The sequence below is a fragment of the Puma concolor genome, chromosome B1, assembly GCF_028749965.1.
Source record: "Puma concolor isolate L17-30 chromosome B1, mPumCon1.1.hap2, whole genome shotgun sequence".
Classification (NCBI taxonomy): Eukaryota; Metazoa; Chordata; class Mammalia; order Carnivora; family Felidae; genus Puma; species Puma concolor.
In genome coordinates, this window is record NC_141670.1 from 9,708,566 (window position 1) to 9,732,638 (window position 24,073).

Here is a 24,073-nt window from a genome sequence, read left to right on the forward strand (position 1 = left end):
ATCTATAAAGAACTCACCAAATTCCACACCCAAAAAGCAACCCAGTGAAGAAATGGTCAGAAAACATGAATAGACACTTCTCTAAAGAAGACATCCAGATGGCCAACAGGCACATGAAAACATGCTCAACGTCTCTCCTCATCATGGAAATACAGATCAAAACCACACTCAGATGTCACCTCACGCCAGTCAGAGTGGCCAAAATGAACAAATCAGGAGACTATAGATGCTGGAGAGGATGTGGAGAAACGGGAACCCTCTTGCACTGTTGGTGGGAATGCATACTGGTGTAGCCACTCTGGAAAAATGTGTGGAGGTTCTTCAAAAAAATAAAAATAGATCTACCCTATGACCCAGCAATAGCACTGCTAGGAATTTACCCAAGGGATACAGGAGTACTGATGCATAAGGGCACTTGTACCCCAATGTTTAGAGCAGCACTCTCAACAATAGCCAAATTATGGAAAGAGCCTAAATGTCCATCAACTGATGAATGGATAAAGAAATTGTGGTTTATATACACAATGGAGTACTACATGGCAATGAGAAAGAATCAAATATGGCCATTTGTAGCAACATGGATGGAACTTGGAAGTGTTATGCTAAGTGAAATAAGCCATACAGAGAAAGACAGATACCATATGGTTTCACTCTTATGTGGATCCTGAGAAACTTAGCAGAAACCCATGGGGGAGGGGAAGGAAAAGAAAAAAGAGGTTAGAGTGGAAGAGAGCCAAAACATAAGAGACTCTTAAAAACTGAGAACTGAGGGTTGATGGGGGGTGGGAGGGAGGGGAGTGTTGGTGATGGGTACTGAGGAGGGCACCTTTTGGGATGAGCCTTGGGCGTTGTATGGAAACCAATCTGACAATAAACTTCATGTATCAAAAAAAAAAAATAACACATACAGAGGCTTTGTGTGCTGAAAACATGCTCTCATTTTTTATTAGAGAATGTATTTATATGTTTATATTTAAATTTATTTCAATTTAAATATATAATATGTCCGAATTTCCTTTTATTATTTATTTAAAAAAGTTTAATGTTTATATTTGAGAAAAAGACAGACAGACCATGAGTGGGGAAGGGAAAGAGAGAGAGAGGGAGACAGAATCTGAAGCAGGCTCCAAGCTCTGAGCTGTCAGTACGAAGCCCTACATGGCGCTCGAACTCACGGAGTGTGAGATCATGACCTGAGCCAAAGTCAGACACTTAACTGACTGAGCAACCCAGGCACCACCGCCGTCTTTGTATTGTATGCATGTTGAACAGTCTTTCCTATCCCGATCTCATAGTGGTATTCTACCATTCTGTAATTTGCTTAAAATCAATTACAAATACTATTGAGTTTCCACTATACTACCTCTACTGCTTATCAAGTTTCCCTATGTCTGACTCCAGGCTTTTTATTCTGTTCCATGGATTTTTCTACTTATTCCTCCGTATGGTTTTCTTTTTTAATATTTGTTTTTGATGGAGAGAGAGTGTGCACACGCGAGAAAGCATGAGTGGAGGTAGGGGCAGAGAAAGAGAGGGAGACAGAGGATCCAAAGCTAGTTCTGTGCTGACAGCAGAAAGCGCAACGCAGGGCTTGAATACACAAACTCTTGAGAACATGACCTGAGCCGAAGTTGCATGCTTAACCTACTGCACCACCCAGGCACCCCCTTGATATCTTAATATAGGCTTTTGATAAATCTGGATTCCTAATAAAGATAATGTGTTTCCTTTCAAGATTCCTTTAGATATTTTGGGGCATTTTGTGGTATTTAGAAATACTTATAGAATAAAATAAAACCAAACCCCCAAAATGATAATATATCTATGTGCTTGCATAGAGTGTTTAAATTGAGGAAAATGTTTAGTATTTTCTATGTTGGCTCTTTCACAAAGCAAAAATTTTCTATTTTCACCGTATGTAGGTGATATTTAATGTTTCTCAGTGCAGTTTTATATTTCTCACCAAAATCTTTTTGCAGCTATTTGTTAAATATATTCCTAGACCCTTTATATTATTTCATTAATTGCATTAGTTGTATTTCTAAATATTTGTCATTTTGCATACAAATACCACTTTTTGTGTAAACTCATTTCAGCAATCATGCTCATCACTTATTACTTACAATAACTTATTACACATTTCTTGGGATTATATGTAGTTTTACTGTTTTTATAATACTGGAAATTAGTGAAAAAGCATACACCACTAACAACCATAAATAATTATAAGATCTAAAGAGAAGTCTATCACTACTTGTCTGCCAATCAATTATATAAGTTAGATAAGCTAGAAAAATTCCTAAAAGGACACAGACTATGAAAACTGATGTAAGAAGAAAATAAAATTGACCTGTAACAAGGAGATCTATTAGATTAATACTTTTAAAACTTTCCATAAGGGAAAGACTTCATGATGAATTCTACCAAATATCTACCAAAAATGTTTATGCACCCAATCTGAGAGCACCCAAATATATAAAACAATTAATCACAAACATAAGCAGTCTTATTGATAAGAGTGCAGTAATTGCAGAGGACTTTAATACTCCACTTACAACAATGGACACATCATCTAGGCAGAAAAATCTATAAAGAAAAATGGCTCTGAATGATACACTAGACCAGATGGACTTAACAGATATATTCAGAACTTTTCATCCAAAAGCAGAATATACATTATTCTCAAATGCACATGGAACATTCTTCAAGATAGACCACATACTGGGTCACAAAACAGCCCTCAATTAACCTAAAAGAAGTGAGATCAGACCATGATTATTTTCAGATCACAGTGCTATGAACCTTGAAATCAACCACCAGAAAAAATTTGGAAAGCCTCCAAATACATGGAGATTAAAGGACAACGTACTAAGGAATGAAAGGGTCAACTAGGCAATTGAAGAAGAAATTAAAAATATATGGAAGCAAATGAAAATCAAAACATGACAGCCCGAACCCTTTAGAATGCAGCAAAAGCAGTCCTCAGAGATAAATACATTGCAATCCAGGCCTATCTCAAGAAACAAGAAAAATCCCCAATACAAAATCTAACAGCACACCTAAAGGAACTAGAAGTAGAACAGCGATGACACCCCAAACCCAGAAGAAGAGCAATCAAAAAGATTAGAGCAGAAATAAACTGCCTAGAATCCCCAAAAAAGAACAGATCAATGAATCTCAAGCTGATTTTTTGAGAGAACAAAATTGATAAACCTTATCCAGACTTCTCAAAAAGGAAAGAAAACCCAAACCGATAAAATTATCAACAAAAGAGGAGAGATCACAACCAACACTACAGAAATACAAACAACCATTAGAGAATGCTATGAAAAATTATGTGTCAACAAACTGGACAACCTGGAAGAAATGGATAAATTCTCGACACTCACACACCACCAAAACTCAAACAGGAAGAAATAGAAAGTTTGAACAGACCCATAACCAGTAAAGAAATTGAATCAGTTATCAAAAATTTCCCAACAAATTAGAGTTCTGGGCCAGATGGCTTCCTAGGCGAATTCTACCAGATACTTAAAGCAGAGTCAATAACGATCCTTCACAAGCTGTTCCAAAAAAACAGAAATGGAAGAAAAGCTTCTGGATTCATTCTTTGAAGCCAGAATTACCATGATACCTAAAACACACAGAGATTCCACTAGAAAGGAGAATTACAGGCCAATATCCCTGATGAACATGGATGTAAAAGTTCTCAACAAGGTACTAGCAGAAAACCGAATTCAATGTTATACTAAAAGGAGTATTCACCATGATCAAGTGGGATTCATTCCTGGGCTGCATGGCTGGTTCAATATATGCAAATCAATCAGTGTGATACATCCCATTAATAGAATGAAGGGTAAGAGCCATATGATCCTGTCAATAGATGCAGAAAAATCATTTGGCAAAATACAGCATCTTTCTTAATAAAAACCCTCAATAAAGTCAGGATAGAAGGAACATACCTTAACATTATAAAAGCCATATATGAAAAGCCCACAGTTAGTATCATCCTCAATGAGGAAAAACTGAAAGCTTTCCCCCTGAGACCAGGAACATGACAGGGATGTCCACTGTCACCACTGTTGTTTAACACAAAGTTTAAAGTCCTAGCCTCAGCCATCAGGCAACAAAATGAAATAAAAGGCATCCAAATTGGGAAAGAACAAGTTAAACTTTCACTTTTCGCAGATGACCTGATACTCTACATGGGAAAGCTGAAACACTTTCAGGAAAACCCAAAAGACTCCACCAAAAAGTTGCTAAAACTGGTACCAATTCAGCAAAATTGCAGGATACTGGTTGCGTTTCTGTACACCAATAATGAAGCCACAGAAAGAGAAATCAAGAAATCGATCCCATTTACAAATGGACCAAGAACCATAAAATACCTAGGAATAAACTTAACCAGAGATATAAAAGATCTGTATGCTGAAAACTATAGAAAACTTGTAAGAAAGAAATTGAAGATGACACAAAGAAATGGAAAAACATTCCAGGTTCGTGGATTGGAAGCATAAATATTGTTAAAATGTCAGTACTACCCAAAACAATCTACAAATTCAATGCAATTCCAATCCAAATTGCACCGGCATTCTTTTCAGAGCTAGAACAAACAATCCTACAATTTGTATGGAACCACAAAAGACCCCCAGTAGTCAAAGTAATGTTGAAAAAGAAAACCAAAATGGGACACATCACAATCTTGGACTTTAGCCTCTACTACAAAACTGTAATCATCGAGACAGTATGGTATTGGCACAAAAAAACAGACACACAGACCAATGGAATAGAGAACCCAGAACTGGACCCACATATGTATGGCCAACTAATCTTTGACAAAGCAGGAAAATGTATTCAAAGGAAAAAAAGACCGTCTCATTAGTAAATGGTGCTGGGAGAACTGGGTAACAACACGCAGAATAATGAAACTGGACCACTTCCTTAACCCATACACAAAAATAAACTCAAAATGGGTGAAAGGAAACCATCAAAACCCTAGAGGAGAAAACAGGCAACAACCTCTCTGACCTTAGCTGTACTAACTTTTTACTTGACACTTACCAGAAGTCAAGGGAAAATAAAAGCCAAAATGAACTATGGGGATCTCATCAAGATAAAAACCTTCTGCACTGTCAAGGAAACAGTCAACAAACAAAGTCAACTGACTGAATGGGAGAAGGTATTTCCAAATGACACATCAGATAAAGGGCTAGTATCCAAAATCTATAAAGAACTTACCCAACTCAACACCCAAAAAAACAAATAATCCAGTGAAGAAATGGGCAAAAGACATGAATAGACACTTTTCTAAAGACATCCAGAAGGCCAACAGACACATGAAAAGATGCTCAACATCACTCATCATCAGGGAAATACAAATCAAAACCACACTGAGATACCCCTCACACCAGTCAGAGTGGCTCAAATTAAGAACTCAGTAAACAACAGATGTTGGTGTGGATATGATGAAATGGGAATCTTCTTACACTGTTGGTGGGAATACAAACTGGTGCAGCATCTCTGGAAAACCGTGTGGAGTTTCCTCAAAAAGTTAAGAATCGAATTATCCTACAGAACTCAGCAATAACACTACTAGAAATGTATCCAAAGAATACAGCTGTGCTGATTCATAGGGACACATGTACCCCAATGTTTATAGCAATGCTTTCAACAGTAGCCAAACTATGCAGAGCCCAGATGTCCATCAGATGATGGATACAGAAAATGTGGTTTATATACATACAGTGTGTGTGTGTGTGTGCGCACGTGTGTGTGTGTGTGTAATCAATACTAGTTGGCAATGGGAAAGAATGAAATCCTGCCATTTGCAGTAATGTGGATGGGACTGGAGGGTATTATGCTAAGTGAAATAAGTCAGTCAGAAAAATACAGATGTTTCCACTCATATATGGAATTTGAGAAACTTAACAGAAGAACATGGGGGAAGGGAAGGAGAAGAATAGTTTCAAACAGAGAGGGAGGCAAACCCTAAGAGACTAAAATACAGAGAACAAACTGAGGGTTGATGGGGGGTGGGGGAGAGGGGAAAATGGGTGATGGGCATCGAGGAGGGCATTTGTTGGGATGAGCACTGGGTGTTATATGTAAGTGATGAATCACGGTATCTATCCCTGAAGCCAAGAGCACACTGTATGTTAGCTAACTTGACAAGAAATTAAACAGCAACAACAAAAAAGAATCAATGAACAAATAGGGAAAAAAACGCCAACAAAAAAATAACTTTCTTATTCTAAACAACATGCTTTGATGGCAAATACATTATTAAAGTTTGCTAAGTACCAGAATACTTTAAGATTAATATGATAATACTTAATTTATTCTTTTAATATCCATACTCTTTTACTATGACTTTGACAAATTTTACAAGTCCACACTTTAATAATGTGTGTTCCAAATATTCTTCATAACTAAGTAACTTGCTTCACGATATATTAAACAATTATATTTATACAACATATACTTAAGTAGTTGCTAGAAGATGTGACCCTAGGAAGCACATTTTGTCACAAATTATGCTTTCAAAATTCAGTATGTGTGCCTAATGATTCACAGAATGGGAACCCTAATGAAAAGAATTATTTGCAGGTGCAAGGTAATATATTCACTTTTTCAGCTAGATGTAATTTTGTAGAAAGAGTGAATTTTGGTGCTAATATGATCTGTTCTCAGAATTATTTCATGGTTGAATATGACACATAAACATTTCTACAGTTAAGCAAATAACATTTAACATAAAACTTGTAATAATTTGGGTACTACAAGAAACATTTGTGACCTAGATTTTATGGACCAGAGAGGGATAAAGGGAGATGTAAATACATAGTTCACTGACGAAAAGATGGCTTTTAATTTTTGTTTTAAACACTGTCCCCAGTTGAAAGTGGCCTCCACTAATACATTTTCACCATCTTTTACAAGAGTTTTAACACCATGCATCTTAAAAAACATGGAGTAGAAGGAGAGAGAAAGTTTGTAATTCAAAACTAAATACTGTTTTCTTATTTTTGAAAGATTATTGTATCACAATTCAATAACATTTAGAATAAGGAGCTATGCCCGTACAGTATTTCATATTTGCCACCCTTTTCAAAAGAAAACTTGGATGTTCAAGTACCCTTATGCATTTTCCTGTGCCTAAAATATAAATGGATTTAGCATATTCATTTCAAAATTGGATATATGAATATTGCCCACTACTTATCAGAGATTTGTCAAAGTTGACAAGTTTGTTAGCATTTAAAAATAAATCACTTATTTAAAAATCTAATGTGATTTAATTTTGTGAAGTATGAGACTGTTTAAATGGTTATGTCAGCATCACTAATAGACAATACACTGAAATTATACAAATACGTTTAATATTTAATTATTAACTGATTTAAAATACACAAGCAATTATTTTCCTTAGTATCTTTTTATCTTTTAAATGTCGTTTACTCAGTATATGAAGAGCGGCCATATAACAATGTCTGGAATAATCCTTTTGTAAGTTCCCATTTTATGAAAATTTTCAGGCCTCCTGCATGTATCTTATTCCAGTAACTTACATTTATTTTATGATCAGAATTTCTCTAGTTTTCAAAGTAACACCAAGTGCTTTTGTACTTATGCTTTTTAAATATTGTCCCAAATTTTCATTAACATGAACATACTTTGTCTTAAAAGTTCAAGGACGTAAGTTTTGTTCTTGTATCCCAATATATATGTTATGTATTGCATTTATGTGATTTGATTTACAATGGCCTTAAATTATTGTCATAGCATATATCATTATAGTTCAGGTATAAATAAAACCATTTGGTTTAAATTTGCTAAATCACTGCTGAAAACATATCCATATGCACCATACATTTATCAGAGAATACAGACTAACATAGGGGTTGTAGCAAAATATGCTACCTAAATTTATGCCCAGTTTGAGTTTAGTAGTGTTTAAAGAAATACAGAAGACAGGATTAGTGAAAAAGAAGGTCATTAGTAAATGTCCAAACTGAACCACAAGGTTTCTAAAAGGATAAGACAGGGAAAATAAAATAGAACCACACGGGACTGAGTCAAACAGACTTCCACCTACATAAATGGAGCCCCGGGATAAGAAAAGAGAGGAGTTAGTATGTTAGGAGACGACTGATGAAAGAGACTAACTCCAAAATTCAGAGATCTTTGAGTACCTCAGGCAGAATGAATACAAAGAAAACATCATAGTATGACTGTTGAAAACAGGGGCTCCTGGGTGGCTCAGTCAGTTAAGCATTCGTCTCTTGATTTTGGCTGAGGTCATCATGTCTTGGTTGGTGAGACTGAGCCCCACGTTAGGGCTGTCAGCACGGAGCCTTCTTGGGATTCTCTCTTTTCTCTGCCTTCTCCTTCACACACATGTGCATGCTCTTTCTCTCTCAAAGTAAATAAACAATAATAATAATAATAATAATAATAATAATAATAAAGATAGTTGAAAACCAAAGACAGGAGACAGGTTCAAAGGTAGTCTGAGAAAATATCTATTACCTTCAAAGGAGCAACAAATGGGCACACAACTTCTGAAGTGATTGGAGCCAGAAGAAACAGGTGAAGACACCCTCAATTCCTTAAGTACACTGTGATAGTCTAGACCCAAAGTCATGGTGAATTTCAAATTGATATTTACAAAATTAACAGAAAGGAAACACTATGGATTTGATTTTAGAGATGTAGTAGGCCAGACTTGATAGATTTCATGTTGGAAATGGGTAAAGGGTAAAATGAGATTATATACATAGTTTTTCTTTGTTATTTTGCTCAAACCACTGATTCCAATGATAGATATGAGTTGGTATGGGGCAGAGTGTGTGGGAGGAAAAAATCATCAACTATTAGATACCTATATATATATATATATACACACACACACACACACACACACACACACACCCATACATACATATATTATACATATATTTCAGCAGTGTAAGAGGATTGAATTCAAAGATGGTGGTCCGGGTGTTGTCTTTACTCTTTCTTAATAGAACTGTACTTTGACATTTTCCCTTGTAATCTTGAAGTGCCTCCAACTGTGGAGAGAGCTGATTTTCCTGCCACAACTATGTTGGCCTCACCATGTCATTTGCCTTGGTTAATTTATTGCATAGGTTATGTAATTCTGCTAAGATGTACATTCAGTTACGTAGTTTAGTTTGTTTTCTTGACATCTTTCCCAAGAACATGGCTTACCTGGCTGCTTGTGCCAGAAAAACATCCAAGTATAATGAGCCTGACCCAACTTGCAGCCTGAATGTAAGCATAGCTGAATTCCATCAGTATAATCCACACTCTAGATCAACACCCCGACCTGCCTAGTCATAAGCACAAAAATAAACGTCTTTGTAGTCTGATAAACTTGAATGGATTTTTGCTCAAAAATTAGAGACATCTGTTACTGGGATTGCGATGTTGCTCTTCTACAAAATATGTGCCATTGTCTTTGGAATAGAGCAAGACAAGTGAGGCAAGCCTTAGAAGAGGATGTAAATAGCACAGCACACATTGTGGTAAAAGTTCAGTCGAATTCACATGTATGGTAACCTAGGAATGATAATATGTACTTGCGCACAAGACAAGCAAGTGGAAGCAACAAATTAATTCCAGTCCTTGGGCGTTTGGTATCTGTGCTTGTTAAAATAATAGAAAAAGAAGCGGAGTAGAAAAGACCTGACTGGCACTCTAACAATACTCTGAAGTCAATAGAGAGATCCCCAAATTCTAGGACTTTCTCAGTTAGAAAATGAACTAGCTCTCACCAAGCGAAACTAGGCCCATTAGATCTCCCACTCAGGAAAAAATCCGAATTCAGTGTCTCCCCTTACTTCACAGCCTTAAGACAGAAATCACAGCAAGGCCATGGTCATTAGGACTAATAGGTACCTTTCCGATTGAACTAATGGGCCCTCAAAGACTACAGATATGGTCTCGTGAAGCCTTTTACACTGTGAAAGTTTTACTTGCATCTAGAGAGAGAGTAAACTGTGGGTGTAACTTTGGGGACATAAAATGAAATAGAATCAAATGAATAGGAAAACTCAGTGTTTCTATGAAGTTGAATCAGCCTAAGTTTTACCAGCCTGCATTAAAAGACACTGAGGCTATTCAAAGTATGAAGACCCTCGCTTCTCCTTCCTTAAAGATGGTTTAAAGAACTTCTCAGTCTCTCAGGAGGATATGTTTCCTACCACTCCCTTCAGATGTAGCAAAGGACAATGATGAAAAAGGAAGCACATCCACAAGATAGAGAAAGAGCCCAAGAAATTAAGAGACTTAGGACATATATTCAGGGAGCAGAACAGGGATTTAATCAAGGATAGAAAGATCTCGAAAAATTTGGGCCCACTATAAGACGACATCACAAAATTGGCCCAGTGGATTTCAGAATGACCATGAATTAGGGACTTCTAAGTGTCTTGCCTTGTCACCATTTTGGAATGGGAGTGTTTAATGCAGTTATACTTCCCTCTTTCATAGTGTATACTGCATTTTGGAAGAAAGCATAACTAGTATTTTATTTTAAGTTTCTAGGTCAAGAAGATTCACTTCCTGACCTGATAAAGATCACTAGGAAATTCTTCAAGATGCAGAGATTAATTTTAAGGCAGCAAAAATCAGTCATTTAAAAGCCATTAGAGTAGTGGGGGCATGTTAGGAAAATACCTGTTGGAATAGTTTTGCAGGCATAAGAAACATCAAGCCCAGGTTCTGACATAAAAAGCATACCTGCATGTGCAAGAAAGAACACAGCAATAGAGGTCTCTATATTGGCTTAAGAAGAATATTAATAAGAGATGAAGATAGGAAAGAAATAAACAATCAGTATGTGAAGTGTTTAGGTTCCTGCGAGAATTTTAGATTTCACCTAAGGAGAGATGGAAAAACATCTAAGGGTTTTAGACATCCTAACTTGATGTCACTCAATGAAAATGCGTTTACTTTGTTATAATATGCTGTAGGGAACAAGTGCAGAATCAGCTAACTGGCAGTCATTCCGGCAAGCAATGAAGGTGGTAATGGATTAGGGTGTCTTAGTGGTGTATTAATGAGAGGTGCTTAGATCTGGGGTTTACTTTGAAGGTTAAGCTTTCATGATTTGTCGGTGTATTTTATTTGGAGTGTGAGAGAAAAAGCAGAATTCAGGAGAATAGCAAGATTTCCAGACTAATTTAAAGCATCCAGTTATCAATAATCAAGGTATAAATGTATGGCTACAGAAGTTTTCATTTGTATGTATGTTTTTTTGTGGAACAGTGGTGGTGTTCGGGAATTTGCTTTTATACACAGCCAGTTTGAGTTGCTGATTAGATATCCATGCAAAATTTGACAAGGCTATTTGGCTTATGAGTTTGCTATCAAGGAGAAACATTTAAGATGGAAATATGTATGTTTGGGAGTTGTTTTTAGATGCTATTTGAAATCACAAGACAGCATACGATGATCAGTGGATAAGGAATTGGTATGGTCCAAATGATAAATCCTGGGGCATTCCAAGGCCAAATAAAAGATGAAAAGAAAAATGTCAAGTAGTTTGAGATCAAGTTTATTGGCAAAGGAGGAAATTAAAAACATTAAGGCACAATAGACAGTAATTGAAGAGAATGTTGTAAAGAGAAGAAGGTAGTTAACTGAATCAATTTGGTATGCCAACTAAGGTGAATGATGAGAAACTCACCATTAGATTTAGCAATATGAAAGCCATTTGTCAGTAACTTCCGTATTGATCAATTTTGGCAAAAATCCGTTTCCGTGGAGGATGAGGGAAGAAAACATAATTGGAATGGTTGTTTGGTTAACAAAAGGTAAAGGTGGCAAGGGAATTGAAGATCTATGAAAGGATATAATTATCATTATTTACCATGAAATTTAATCCAGCTAAGAAATCAAGATAAAAGGGTTGTTGCAATAGAAAAACATTGGTATAATCAATAGAGTGTTGGTCTTCGTAAGGTTGAAGTTGTTGTTTCTGCAAATATGATAATGAAATAGTAAGAGAAAAAATGATAATCAAGAAATAGGATAGTTAAAGAGCTAGGTCATATCCTGATTGGGATCCAAGAAGAAAAAATAATAGGTCTTAGAGAAAAAATAATGAAAATTAATCATATATGGCTTTTATTTAATAAAAATGTACAAATACCAGCTTATTAATGGTCACAAATATGCCACACTAATAGAAGATGTTTATCATATTGGAACAGGGTTTGAGAGCTTTGGGAACTCTGTACTCTCTTTTACATTCTTCCATAATCTAAAGCAATTCTAAAATTTTTTTAAATGTTTAAATGTTTACAATTTAAAACAGTGGGATATTGAAACATTTAGAAAACTTTGAAAACGTTTCCCAGTGCTTTGTCAAGGAGCTCAGAGGTCAATGAATTTGAGTAGCAGTGAATTTTTTTTTAAAATGAAGAAGTGAATGGGAACAGCCTAGGCTTCTTTAGATAGAAACAAGTAGAGTGGAATGTAGGGTGATAAAATTTGGGCATAATGAAGGGCCATATGGGAGGTGGTTAAGTGATGGCAAGGGAGCATGCTCTAGAAACAGCAATGTACATTAAAAGAAAAGTTCCTCCACTTCCAAGTCCATTCTAGGAGGGATTTGGGAAAGAGAACCTTAACCCTTGAGAAGGTTGAAAGGGAATTGTGTCACCAAGAGAGAGCAAAGTTGTAGAACAAATAGTGAAGAAACAAAGCTTGTGGGTATAAAAACAGTTATTTCAGAGTAAGAAGTACTAACAATGGCAAAGAGAGGGGCACATGGGTGACTCAGTTGGCTAAGTATCTTGATTTCTGCTCAGGACATCATCTCACAAACTGTGAGAGCTAATGTTATAGAAACTAAAACACTAATCCCAATTAGCAAGGAGCTATCAAATAAGGGCTCAAGCAAATTAAGACAAGGATATTTTGTTAGATATCAAAATATGCTTGCTGTGATTTGGCAAAATAGTGCCCAAGGAGTGAAGATCATAGCAACTTGCTGGTAGGTTGGACAGACCTGAAGGAGAAAAAAAAGGAGGTGACTAAGTAAATCCTTTTCAAGACAAATTAAAAATAATGTAAGTTTCACTATGAAAAGGGGAACACTGCAGCGATAGCTCCAAGGGTATATTGAGTTGAGATAATTATTTTTCTAAGATTCTGAGGGATTTATAGGCAAGATGGTGCAGTAAGAGGGCACTAAGCTCACTTCCTCCCACAGACACTTCTAGGTAGCACTCCATCAGTGGAAATAACCCAGAAAATTACCCCAGAACTGGCTCAACAGACTCTCCAAGTTAATCACAGAGAAGAGAGCACATTGAAAATGTTAGGAAGGGCAGAGAGGCAGGCCAGAATCAAAGTGACTGACAAGACTATAGGGTGGGACCCCACAGGCACAGAGAAAAGAGGCAAGACTCCATCCCAGGCACCCCAGGCATGGGGGACCTGCCCTAGGAAGACAAATACCCAAATTTGGGTCTGAAAACCAAGGAGGCTCAACTTTGCCAGTTTGTGAAACAAAACAAAACAAAACAAACAAAAAACAAAACAAAACAAAAAACAATCAGTGGGGCTTGACACCTGGAACTTTAAACACCAACAGCTAGACTGGGCGGGAGGGAGCGGGGAGGTCACAGGGCAACAGGAAATGGAGTTCACATCCAGTAAAGAGTCAGCATAACCAACAACTCCACTGAAATACAACATAGAAGCAGCAGCTGAAAACATGCCTGGGTTATACACGAAAATTTACTCATCTCACATGTGCTGGAGGGCCAGGGGTCTTTAGAAAAGTCTAAGAACAAGAGAGATGGCATGCACAATTTCCCTCTGCAACATCCCAGGCTAGATACATAGACATCTGCAGGAACCAACATGAACACTCTTCACCTAGCTTGCTCGCAGTGCCCCGCCCCCTTCTCTAGCTTACTATTGCGGACCTGCCCATCCAACTCACACTTGGCAGTTCTCCTAAATGGCAACAATTCTCCCCTCCACCCACAACAGATCCACAAACAATATTAACACCCTGTGCCTCACCCCTGATCTCTCCTACAACCTACCATCCCAACCATTCTTCAAGGCACTTCAGGTCCCTTCTCACAGCAGACCAGGGCAAAACTTGCTAACACCACCCCCGCATTCTCCTGAAAATCTGCTCTTTGCAGAAGCCTATCCAAAGCAGCTCCACAAATAGGGCATCATACATCAGCCCAGAGAGTAGCAACCATCACTCCAAAGTGACTCCTGCCCTGAGGAAAGGGGAAGATAACCATATACACTGCATCCACTGTGGCTCCAGCAGTGAGCTGGGGGTAGACATCTGGTGTAATTATAGGTCTTACTCGCCAATCAAAGTCTCTCAAGGAACAACACACAGAGTGACCTGCAGTTTGGTGTGACTGCAGCTCTGGAAAATACCCGACCTGACCTAACTCAAACTCAAAGCACCCAAACTGGCCCACTAACAGCACAATGGCCAAACTTCAGCCACAATAGGCAGAGAGCCGTCACAGATGCCTGGATGCAAATAAAACACGCTCCAGGCTAACGGTAGGGTACATGCACATACCTAAGAGACACCTATGGAGCACCAGGTTCTGGTAAAGAGGCAACACTGCACTGCATGGCACTATAGGACCTCTTCTCCATAAAGCCACTACTTTCAACAGCAGGAGCCATAGGTGACTTTCTTAACACACAGAAACCAACACACACAGTTGCATAAAAAAAAATAGTAATAAGATTATGTCCCAAATATGAAAACAGTACAAAAATCATAGCAATAGACCTACACAAAATACACTTAAGAAGCATGCCTGATGGAGAATCAAAAGTCATTAAAATACTGGACATAAATATAGAGTGGAGCACCTCACTGACACCCTCCACAAAGAGAAATCCTGAAAAAAGAATCTGAAATGAAGAACTCAATAACAGATTAAAAACACAGGAGAGGGAATAAATAGACTAGAGGAAGCAAAAGAATGGTTCAGGGACATGGAAAGCAGTCAAGCTAAAAAGAGAAAAAAATTGTGAGAAAAGATGAAGCAAACTCAGTGATACTATCAAGTACAAAATCTTTGCAATATAGGGACCCCACAAGGACAAGAGTGAGAAAAGGGAGCATAAAATTTAACTGAAAAATAGTAGCTGAAAAATTCCTGAATCTGGGGAAAGAATTAGAAATCAAGATCCAGGAGGCACAGAGATCCCACAAGGAGGTCCACACCAAGTCACAAAGTAATGAAAATGGCAAAAATGTAGTGATAAGGAGAGAATTTTAAAAGCAGCAAAACAGTTATAACAAGGGGAATACCATAAGACCATCAGCAGATTTTTCAGCAGAAATTTGCAAGGCAGACAGGAGTGGCATGATATATTCAATGTGATGCAAGAAAAAAATCTGCAACCAGTTCTACTCTATCTAGCAAAGCTATCATGCAGAATGAAGCAGAGATAGAATTTCCCAAACACGAGCTGCAAAAATTCACCACTAAATCAGCCCAATAGAAATGTTAAAGGGGATTCTTTGAGTGGTAAAGACACACCATAAGCAGGAGTATGAAAAGAAGAAAGCACAAAAGTAGTAAAATTAATTAAATCTATAAATATCAGTCAAGGCATTCACAAAATAAAAAAACGTAAATGACGTCACCATATACCTAAAGTGTAGACAGAGGGTAGTAAAACTTTATTGCTTTTGAAGTGGGTTCAAGCTTAAGTGGCCATCCACTTAATATAGACTACTATATGCCCAAGATGTTTTATATAAACCTAAGGGTGACCACAGTTGAAAAATCAGTAGTAGATACACAAAAAATAAAGAAAAAGGGACCTAAGTATATCACTAAAGAAATCCATCAAGCCAGAAAACAAAAGAGCATAGAAAGAAAAGAAGAGAGAAGAACCACAAAAACAACTGTGAAATAGGTAACACAATGGCAATAATACCTATCAATAATTACTTTGAATTTAAATGAACCAAATGCTCCAATCAAAAGATGTAAGGTTAACGCCTAAAAAAGCAAGACCCATTTATATGCTGCTTCAAAACTCACTGCAGACCTAAAGACAAATGCGGATTGAAAGTCAAGGGATAGACAAACATTTATCACGCAAATGGAAGTGAAAGCAAAGCCAGGTCCCGGTACCTTTATGAATCAAAATAGACTTTAATACAAAGATTGTAATGAGAAAAAGAAGGACACTACATCATCACAAAGCTAACAATCTGACAAGAAATTATAACAATTATAAATACTTATGCATTCAACATGGAAGCACCCACACCCAAAGCAGCTATTAATAAACAAAATCAACAAGGAAACAGTGCCTTTTGATGATGCATTGGATTCACATTCAATCAGATATATGAAGAATATTCCTTCTTAATACAGCAGAATACACATTATTTTCAAGAGTGCATGGAACATTCTCCAGAGTAGTTTACATTTTAGGCCACAAAACCAATCTCAAAAAATTCAGAAAGATCGAAGCTACATCATGCATCTTTTTTGACTACAACACTATGAAAAGTCAAAATCAACCACAGGCAAAAATCTGGAAAGAACAAAAACACATGGAGGTTATATAACTTGTTACTAAACAAAGAATTGGTCAACCAAGAAATCAAAGAGGAAATCAAAAAGTACATGGTGACAAATGAAAATGAAAACACAATTGTCCAAAATCTGTTCTGAAAAGGAAGTTTATACCAATACAGGCCCACCTCCAGAAGCAAGAAAAATCTCAATTAAAATGTAAACATATACCTTAAAGAACAGAAACAAAAAACAAACAAAACCCCAAACCCACTGAATGAAGAAAATAATAAAGATGAGAGCCAAAAAAAGGATAGAAGCTAAATGATAGAACACAAACCATGAGCTAATTCTTTGAAAAGATCAACAAATTTGAAAAAGAGAGGGAAAAAGGGAGATGAAAAGGGTACTCAAAATCAGAAATGAAAGAAATAACATCCAACACTACATGAATACCTAAGGTTATAAAAGAATATTAAAAATTATGTATCGAAAAAGGTCCAAGTTGGAAAAAAATGGCTAAATTCCTACAAGCATATAACCTCCCAGACCAAAACAGGAAGAAATAGAAAATTGAGCACACTGTTATCCAGGAAAGAAATTGAATCAAAAAACTCCTAACAAAAGTCTGGGACCAGATGGCCTCACAGGTGAATTCAACCAAACCTTTTAAAAAGAGTATCTATTCTTATCAAACTATTGCAAAAAATAAAAAAAAAAAAAGGAAGGGAAACTTCCAAATTCATTCTATGAGGTTATCATTGCCCTGATACAAAAAACAGTTAAAGGCACCACTAAAAAACAGAGAAATATCCCTGATGAACATAGATTCAAAAGTCCTCAACAAGATACTAGCAAACTGAGCTCAACAATCCATTTAAAAAATCATTCACCACAATCAAGTGGGATTAATTACTTGGTTCCAAGAGTGGTTCAATATTCACAAGTCAATGTGATACATCACATCAGTAAGAGAAAGCGTAACAATTTTATCATTTCAGTAGATGCAGAAAAAGCATTTGGCCAAGTACAACATGCATTCATGATAAAAACCCTCAACAAAGTAGCTTCAGAGTGAACATACCTCAACATAATAAAGGCCATATATGGAAAACCTATAGCAATCATCATCTTTAATGGCAGAAAACTGAGAGGCGGTCAGGAACAAGGCAAGGATGTCCACTCTCTCCACTTTTCATCCAAAAAGTATCCAAAGTCCTAGCCACAGCATCAGAGAATAAAAAGAAATAAAAAATCCCCATCATTAAGGAAGAAGTAAAACTTTCATTATTTGTATATAACATGATACTTACTATAAGTAGAAAACCCAAAAAACTCCACTAAGTAACTGCTAGAACTGATAAATGAATTCAGTAAGGTTGTAGATACAAAACCAATGTATACAAATCTCTTGTTTCCATACACTAATAAAGAAGCAGCAGGAACAGAAATTAAGGAATCAACCTGATTTACAATTGCAGCAAAAATAAGATACATAGGAATAAATCTAACCAAAGAAGTCAAAGACCTGTACTCTGAAAACTGTAAAACATTGATGAAAGAAATTAAAGAGGACACAAATGGAGAAACATTCCACGCTCATGGAATGTAAGAATATTAGATATATTACCCAAATAAATCTACACATTTAATACAATCCCAATCAAAATACCACCAGCATTTTTCAGAGCTACAACAAACAATGCTAAAATTTATATGGAACGACAAAACCCTAAATAGCCAAAGCAATCTTGAAAAAGAAAAGCAAAGCTGGATGTATCACAGTTCTGGACTTCAAGCTACATTACAAAACTATAGACACCAAAACAGTATGGTAGGTACTGGCACAAAAACAGACACATAGATCAGTGGCAAAGAATAGAAAATCCAGAAATGGACCCACACCTATATCGTCAACTCATCTGTGACAAAGCAGGAAAGAATATCCCATGCGAAAAAGACTGTCTCTTCCACAAAGTGTATTGGGAAAACTGGACAGCAACATGCAAAAGAATGAAACTGAACCACTTTTTTACACCATACACAAAAATTGAAGATGGATCAAAGACCTAAGTGTGAGACAGAAAACCATCAAAATCCTAGAGGAGAACACAGGTAGCAACCTCTTTGACCTTGGCCTCAGCAATTTCTTACTGGATACGTTGCCAAAGGGAAACAGAAACAAACATGAATTTTGGGGATTTCAAGATTAAAAAAAGCTTCTGCACAGCAAAGGAAACTAAAACTAAAAGGCAAACCTTCAGAATGGGAGAAGAGATTTTCAAATGACGTATCTGATAAAGCACTGTTATACAAAATCTATAGAGAACTTATCAAACTGAACACCCAAAAAACAAATAACCCAGTTAAGAAATGGGCAGAAGACATGAATAGACACTTTTCCAAAGACAACATACAGATGGCCAATAGACATATGACAAGATGGTCAATATTACTTGTCATCAGGGAAATACAAATCAAAACTAGGATGAGATAACAGTTCACACTTGTTAGAACGGGTAAAATTAACAACACAGGAAACAACAGATGTTCACCAGGATATGGAGCAAGGGGAACCCTCTTACACTGTTGGTGGAAATACAAACTGGTGCAACCACCATGGAAAACAGTATGGAGAATCCTCATGAAGTTAAAAATAGAACTACCCTGGGACCCACCAACTGCACTACTAGGTATTTACCCAAAGGATACAAAGATACTGGTTTTAAGGGGTATATATATATACCCCAATGTTTAGAGAAGCATTATCAACAATAACCAAACTGTGGAAACAGCCCAAGTGTCCATTGATGAGGAATGGATAAAGAACATGTGGTATATACACAATGGAGTATTAGCCATCAAAACCAATGGAATCTTGCCATTTGCAATGATGTAGATGGAAAAAGAATGCATTATGCTAAGCAATATAAGTCAGAGAAAGACGAATACCATGGAAATTAAGAAACAAAACAGATGAACATATGGTAAGGAAAAAAAATAATGAAGCAAACCGTATATGACTCTTAATGATAAAGAACAAACTGAAGGTTGACGGGGGGATGGTGAGTGGGGAATGGGCTAAATGGCTTATGGGTACTGAGGGCACTCATTGTGTTGAGCACTGAGTATTAGTGAGCACTAAATAGAATTAGTTGAGCACTAAATTCTACTTCTGAATCTAGTATTACACTATATGTTAACTAGAGTTTAAATAAAAACTTGGGGAAAAAAAAGCAAGAATGAAATCTTGTCATTTGCAATGACATGAATGGAGCTAGAAAGTACAATGCTAAGCAAAGTCGGAGAAAGATAAATACCTTATGATTTCACTCATATGCAGAATTTAAGAAACAAATGAACAAAGGGGAAAAAAAGAGACAAACTAAGAAATAGACTCATTATAGAGAACAGAGGGGAGGAGGGTCGCAGATGGAGTAAGTAAATGATGGTATTAGGGAGGGCATGATGATGAGCACTGGGTGATGTATGGAAATGTTAAATCACTGTATTTTATTCCTGAAACTAATTTCACACTGAATGTTAACTGGAATTAAAATAAAAACTTTTAGGGGCGCCTGGGTGGCGCAGTCGGTTAGGCGTCTGACTTCAGCCAGGTCACGATCTCGCGGTCCGTGAGTTTGAGCCCCGCGTCGGGCTCTGGGCTGATGGCTCAGAGCCTGGAGCCTGTTTCCGATTCTGTGTCTCCCTCTCTCTCTGCCCCTCCCCCGTTCATGCTCTGTCTCTCTCTGGCCCAAAAAATAAATAAACGTTGAAAAAAAAATAAATAAAATAAAATAAAAACTTTTACAAAAAAGGAAGTCAGAGCTTAGCTTTGTGGAACACATCAGTGTACCAGTGTACGATGAGAACTACTAGATTCATGTATGTTGACCACATACATTTTAACAGCCACTGTCCTAGCAATTTTGTTCTACATCAACTTCTCCTTATAATAACCATTATAATCCTGATTTTACAGACTCAAGAATTTGAGGCACAGAGTATAAGGTAAGCCATTTGACTTAAGTGTTAGTATATGGTGGAACTAGGGTTCAGCATAGGCCATCCAAGTTCAGAATGTACACTTCATCTTTTGACTGTGTTGTTGCTCAGCTAGAGGATGTAAGATGTAGGATCAAGAAAATAATGCTAATTCACACATCAAGATGGTAAGGGCTATTATTTCTGTGAAATAAGACCTGAAAATTTTCAGATGTCTCATCATGTGATTTTTGAATATGCATTTTAAATACTGTTTGGTTCTTTAACACCAAGAAAATTTTAAGCTTCTTCTGTTGGTAATACTGTCAATCATTAATAGAACACACAATAAAACATTCCGGAAGAAGGGCACCCTTAACTCAGGACTCATAGTTTCCCAAGACAAAATTAAAAACATGAACAGGAGCTGAAAAATATAAAGGCAAGCAGTACATCAATGACGAGGAATTTTGTCTTCAAAAGTGATTGTCAGTATAAAGAAGTCCCATAATTAGACTTAAGACTTAAAATGTCAGAAGTCTCTATTTGTTTATATTTTAAAGAATATTAAAACTATGACTAAAAACAATAAGCTATCAAAACACAAAGCATTTAAAAATCATAACAAATATCATTTCTAGACATGTTCTAGAATTATCAGGAGTGTGTGTTTTTCTGTGTCGAGTTGAAGTTAGAGTACAATTTGAACATTAGGTACAAGGGAAGAGAGCATTAGTTAAGTTAAAAATAGGACCAAAGATATTACTCAGAGTGCATCTAAGAGACATCTGAAATGGGACAATTTACGAAGATGAAACCACAAGTAAACTAAAAATGTGAGACCAGAGTCTTAGAAGATAGGAATAGCGATAACAAAAGATAGTAATGTTTGATAAAATCTCGAAGTATTTCCCAGAATACATCAGTTTCGAAAAGTTTCGCAGGTGCCTAACAGGGATACAAATAAATCTACAACTACCTGTACTATCATTAAACTGTCCTATACTTAAGACAAAGAGAAGATAAAACCAATGGGAAGCAAACTACAACAAAGGCAACTAATTTCCAAACAGCAAAAGTTGAAGACAGCAGACAATGGAAAAACATCTTTATTTTTTTTTTTTTTTTTAAATTTTTTTTTCAACGTTTATTTATTTTTTGGGACAGAGAGAGACAGAGCATGAATGGGGGAGGGGCAGAGAGAGAGGGAGACACAGAATCAGAAACAGGGTCCAGGCTCTGAGCCATCAGCCCAGAGCCTGACGCGGGGCTCGAACTCACGGACCGCGAGATCGTGACCTGGCTGAAGTCGGACGCTTAACCGACTGCGCCACCCAGGCGCCCCCGGAAAAACATCTTTAAAGCACTGAGAAAAAAATAGTTTTTCATATTAAAAATTAAACATGAGCAAATTTACCACCAATATATCCTACCTGTAAGGACTGCAAAAGCAGATTTGAAAAATCAATGTAAATATGTTAATACTAGACAAAATGCATTTAAATAGAAAATTGTTACCAGGAAACACTATTACTTTTACATAGCATTCACTATGTTTAATTCACTCTATAAATAGAACACTTTGGAGCTTTTACATACGAAACATGATGATTCTAGTTTTGTTTAATTTGAAATTAATAGATTCAACACAATACTTTTAAATCCATCTTCCCAGGGAAGAATTAAAAGTGAGTCCTTCAACAATCAAGAGAACAAAAAGAAAAAAAAATATTGTGTATTTGAGTTTGAAAAATAAAATAAACAGCAAGAATATTTGACATAAAGAAGAGTAAAATGGATTTTACCAAGTTATTCCCATGTATATATTTAACACTCAAAGAAGCCCCTACAAATCTTCAACAATCAGTATCATTGTACTGAATACATTCTCTAAATACATACCTAATTTAGAAAGGAGTCCTAGAGAAACAAAAATTTAGTATAAATTCTTCTAAATACTTGGAGATGTCTTAGTATTAGAAAATACATGTGAAGGATAATAAAAATGCTATCTTCCAAAATGGATGAAATGCAACCAAGTATTTAGGGAGAGATTAGATCTACAAATGCCTCTCTGCTAAAGAGGAATAAACATTTGATGGCTGTAAACCTCAGGTGGTGATGAATGGAGTGTGCTGCTCTGATCTCCTTCATGTGAATCTGTAGTGAGGGGGTAGTGGCTGGACACACTGCAGGTGCTGTAATGTTGGATATGTCACATCCATTGTGTTCATGCTAAGGACATATTATTCCCATGCTGTCACAATGACTGAACACAGCAGGGGAATATTGCTGGCCCAGCCCTTTCCATCCAGGGCCAAGTCTAACAGGCAATCTTCACTTTGGAACACCCTCCATTTACTGGCCTGAGACCCCTCCTATCCAACCCTGCTTCCATCCACCTCCGCAGTAGACCTGAAGCTCTACACACCTACTTCTGCACTATCCTTTATCCTGCAAAGGCAGGTTAACTCCCCACTAACTGACACGGATAATTTACGCTCATCACCAGGAGATAGTGCAGACTGAACACACTGGAGTCAAGGAGAAATGCTTGTGTGTCTCAGGAAATCTTCATAGACCATTTGGTGCTCATGTAGCTCAATTCTAACAGTGCGAGGACCGTGCAACAGTCCAGATCCGAGAACAGCAGCATTTCCAAGACCTCCTCACTTTCTTTGAGTAAGAGTTTAAGTCAGCTCACCAAGTAAGCAGTCAAAAATTTCAGAGAGGAGTGCAGTGGCTGAGGCCATTTATAACGCAGAATTCAAGAAAGAGACATTGCTTCGTGACCAACAAGAGTTAGGGGGTTTAGTTCCTCCATCTCAACTCTAGTCTTTTTCCCTCAGGAAAAAGGGCTAATGGAAAACGTGGGGATGATACATCTCAAAAGTATTTGGGTTGGATTGTCCTATCACTGGACCATTGAGGGTACCACCACCCATGCTGTGCTTCACGTCCAACTGTGAAGGCACTTTCAAGAGGGTACCTTCTGAGTGAAGGGTGGTTGGCAGAAAGTTTCCAGCTTTGTCATTATCCTATCTGCTGCAGTGTTCACTTCAAGCCCACACTGTTCCTCATCTTTATAAAACCAGTAACTGATTGTAGCAGTGGTACAAGGATTCCACCATTCTTGCCGACTTCACTATTGGGCAACCTTTGCTCTAGAGTGCCCTAACACCCCGAGATTTTCTCAGAGTTGCATTTCAACCAGAATCACTTCCTCTCAAACCCTCCTTCCTGCCTACTCTCATTTCCCAATCACCACATCTACATCGTGGTCTGAAGGCCCTCTCTGATCTGGATTCTTTTCACTTCACCCTTCAGAGGGGTTTCTTCAGAACCTATATTACACATGTAATTCCATCTTGACATCTGTCCCTCATAGGGCCTGATGTGACAACCTCCAACTCAGAAATTTAAAACAGCATTTCCCCATGAAATAAAAAGTGTAGAAACAAAATAGAAGTGACCACCAAAACAAAAGTGGTTCTTCCAAACGTTACCAAAATTGACAATCT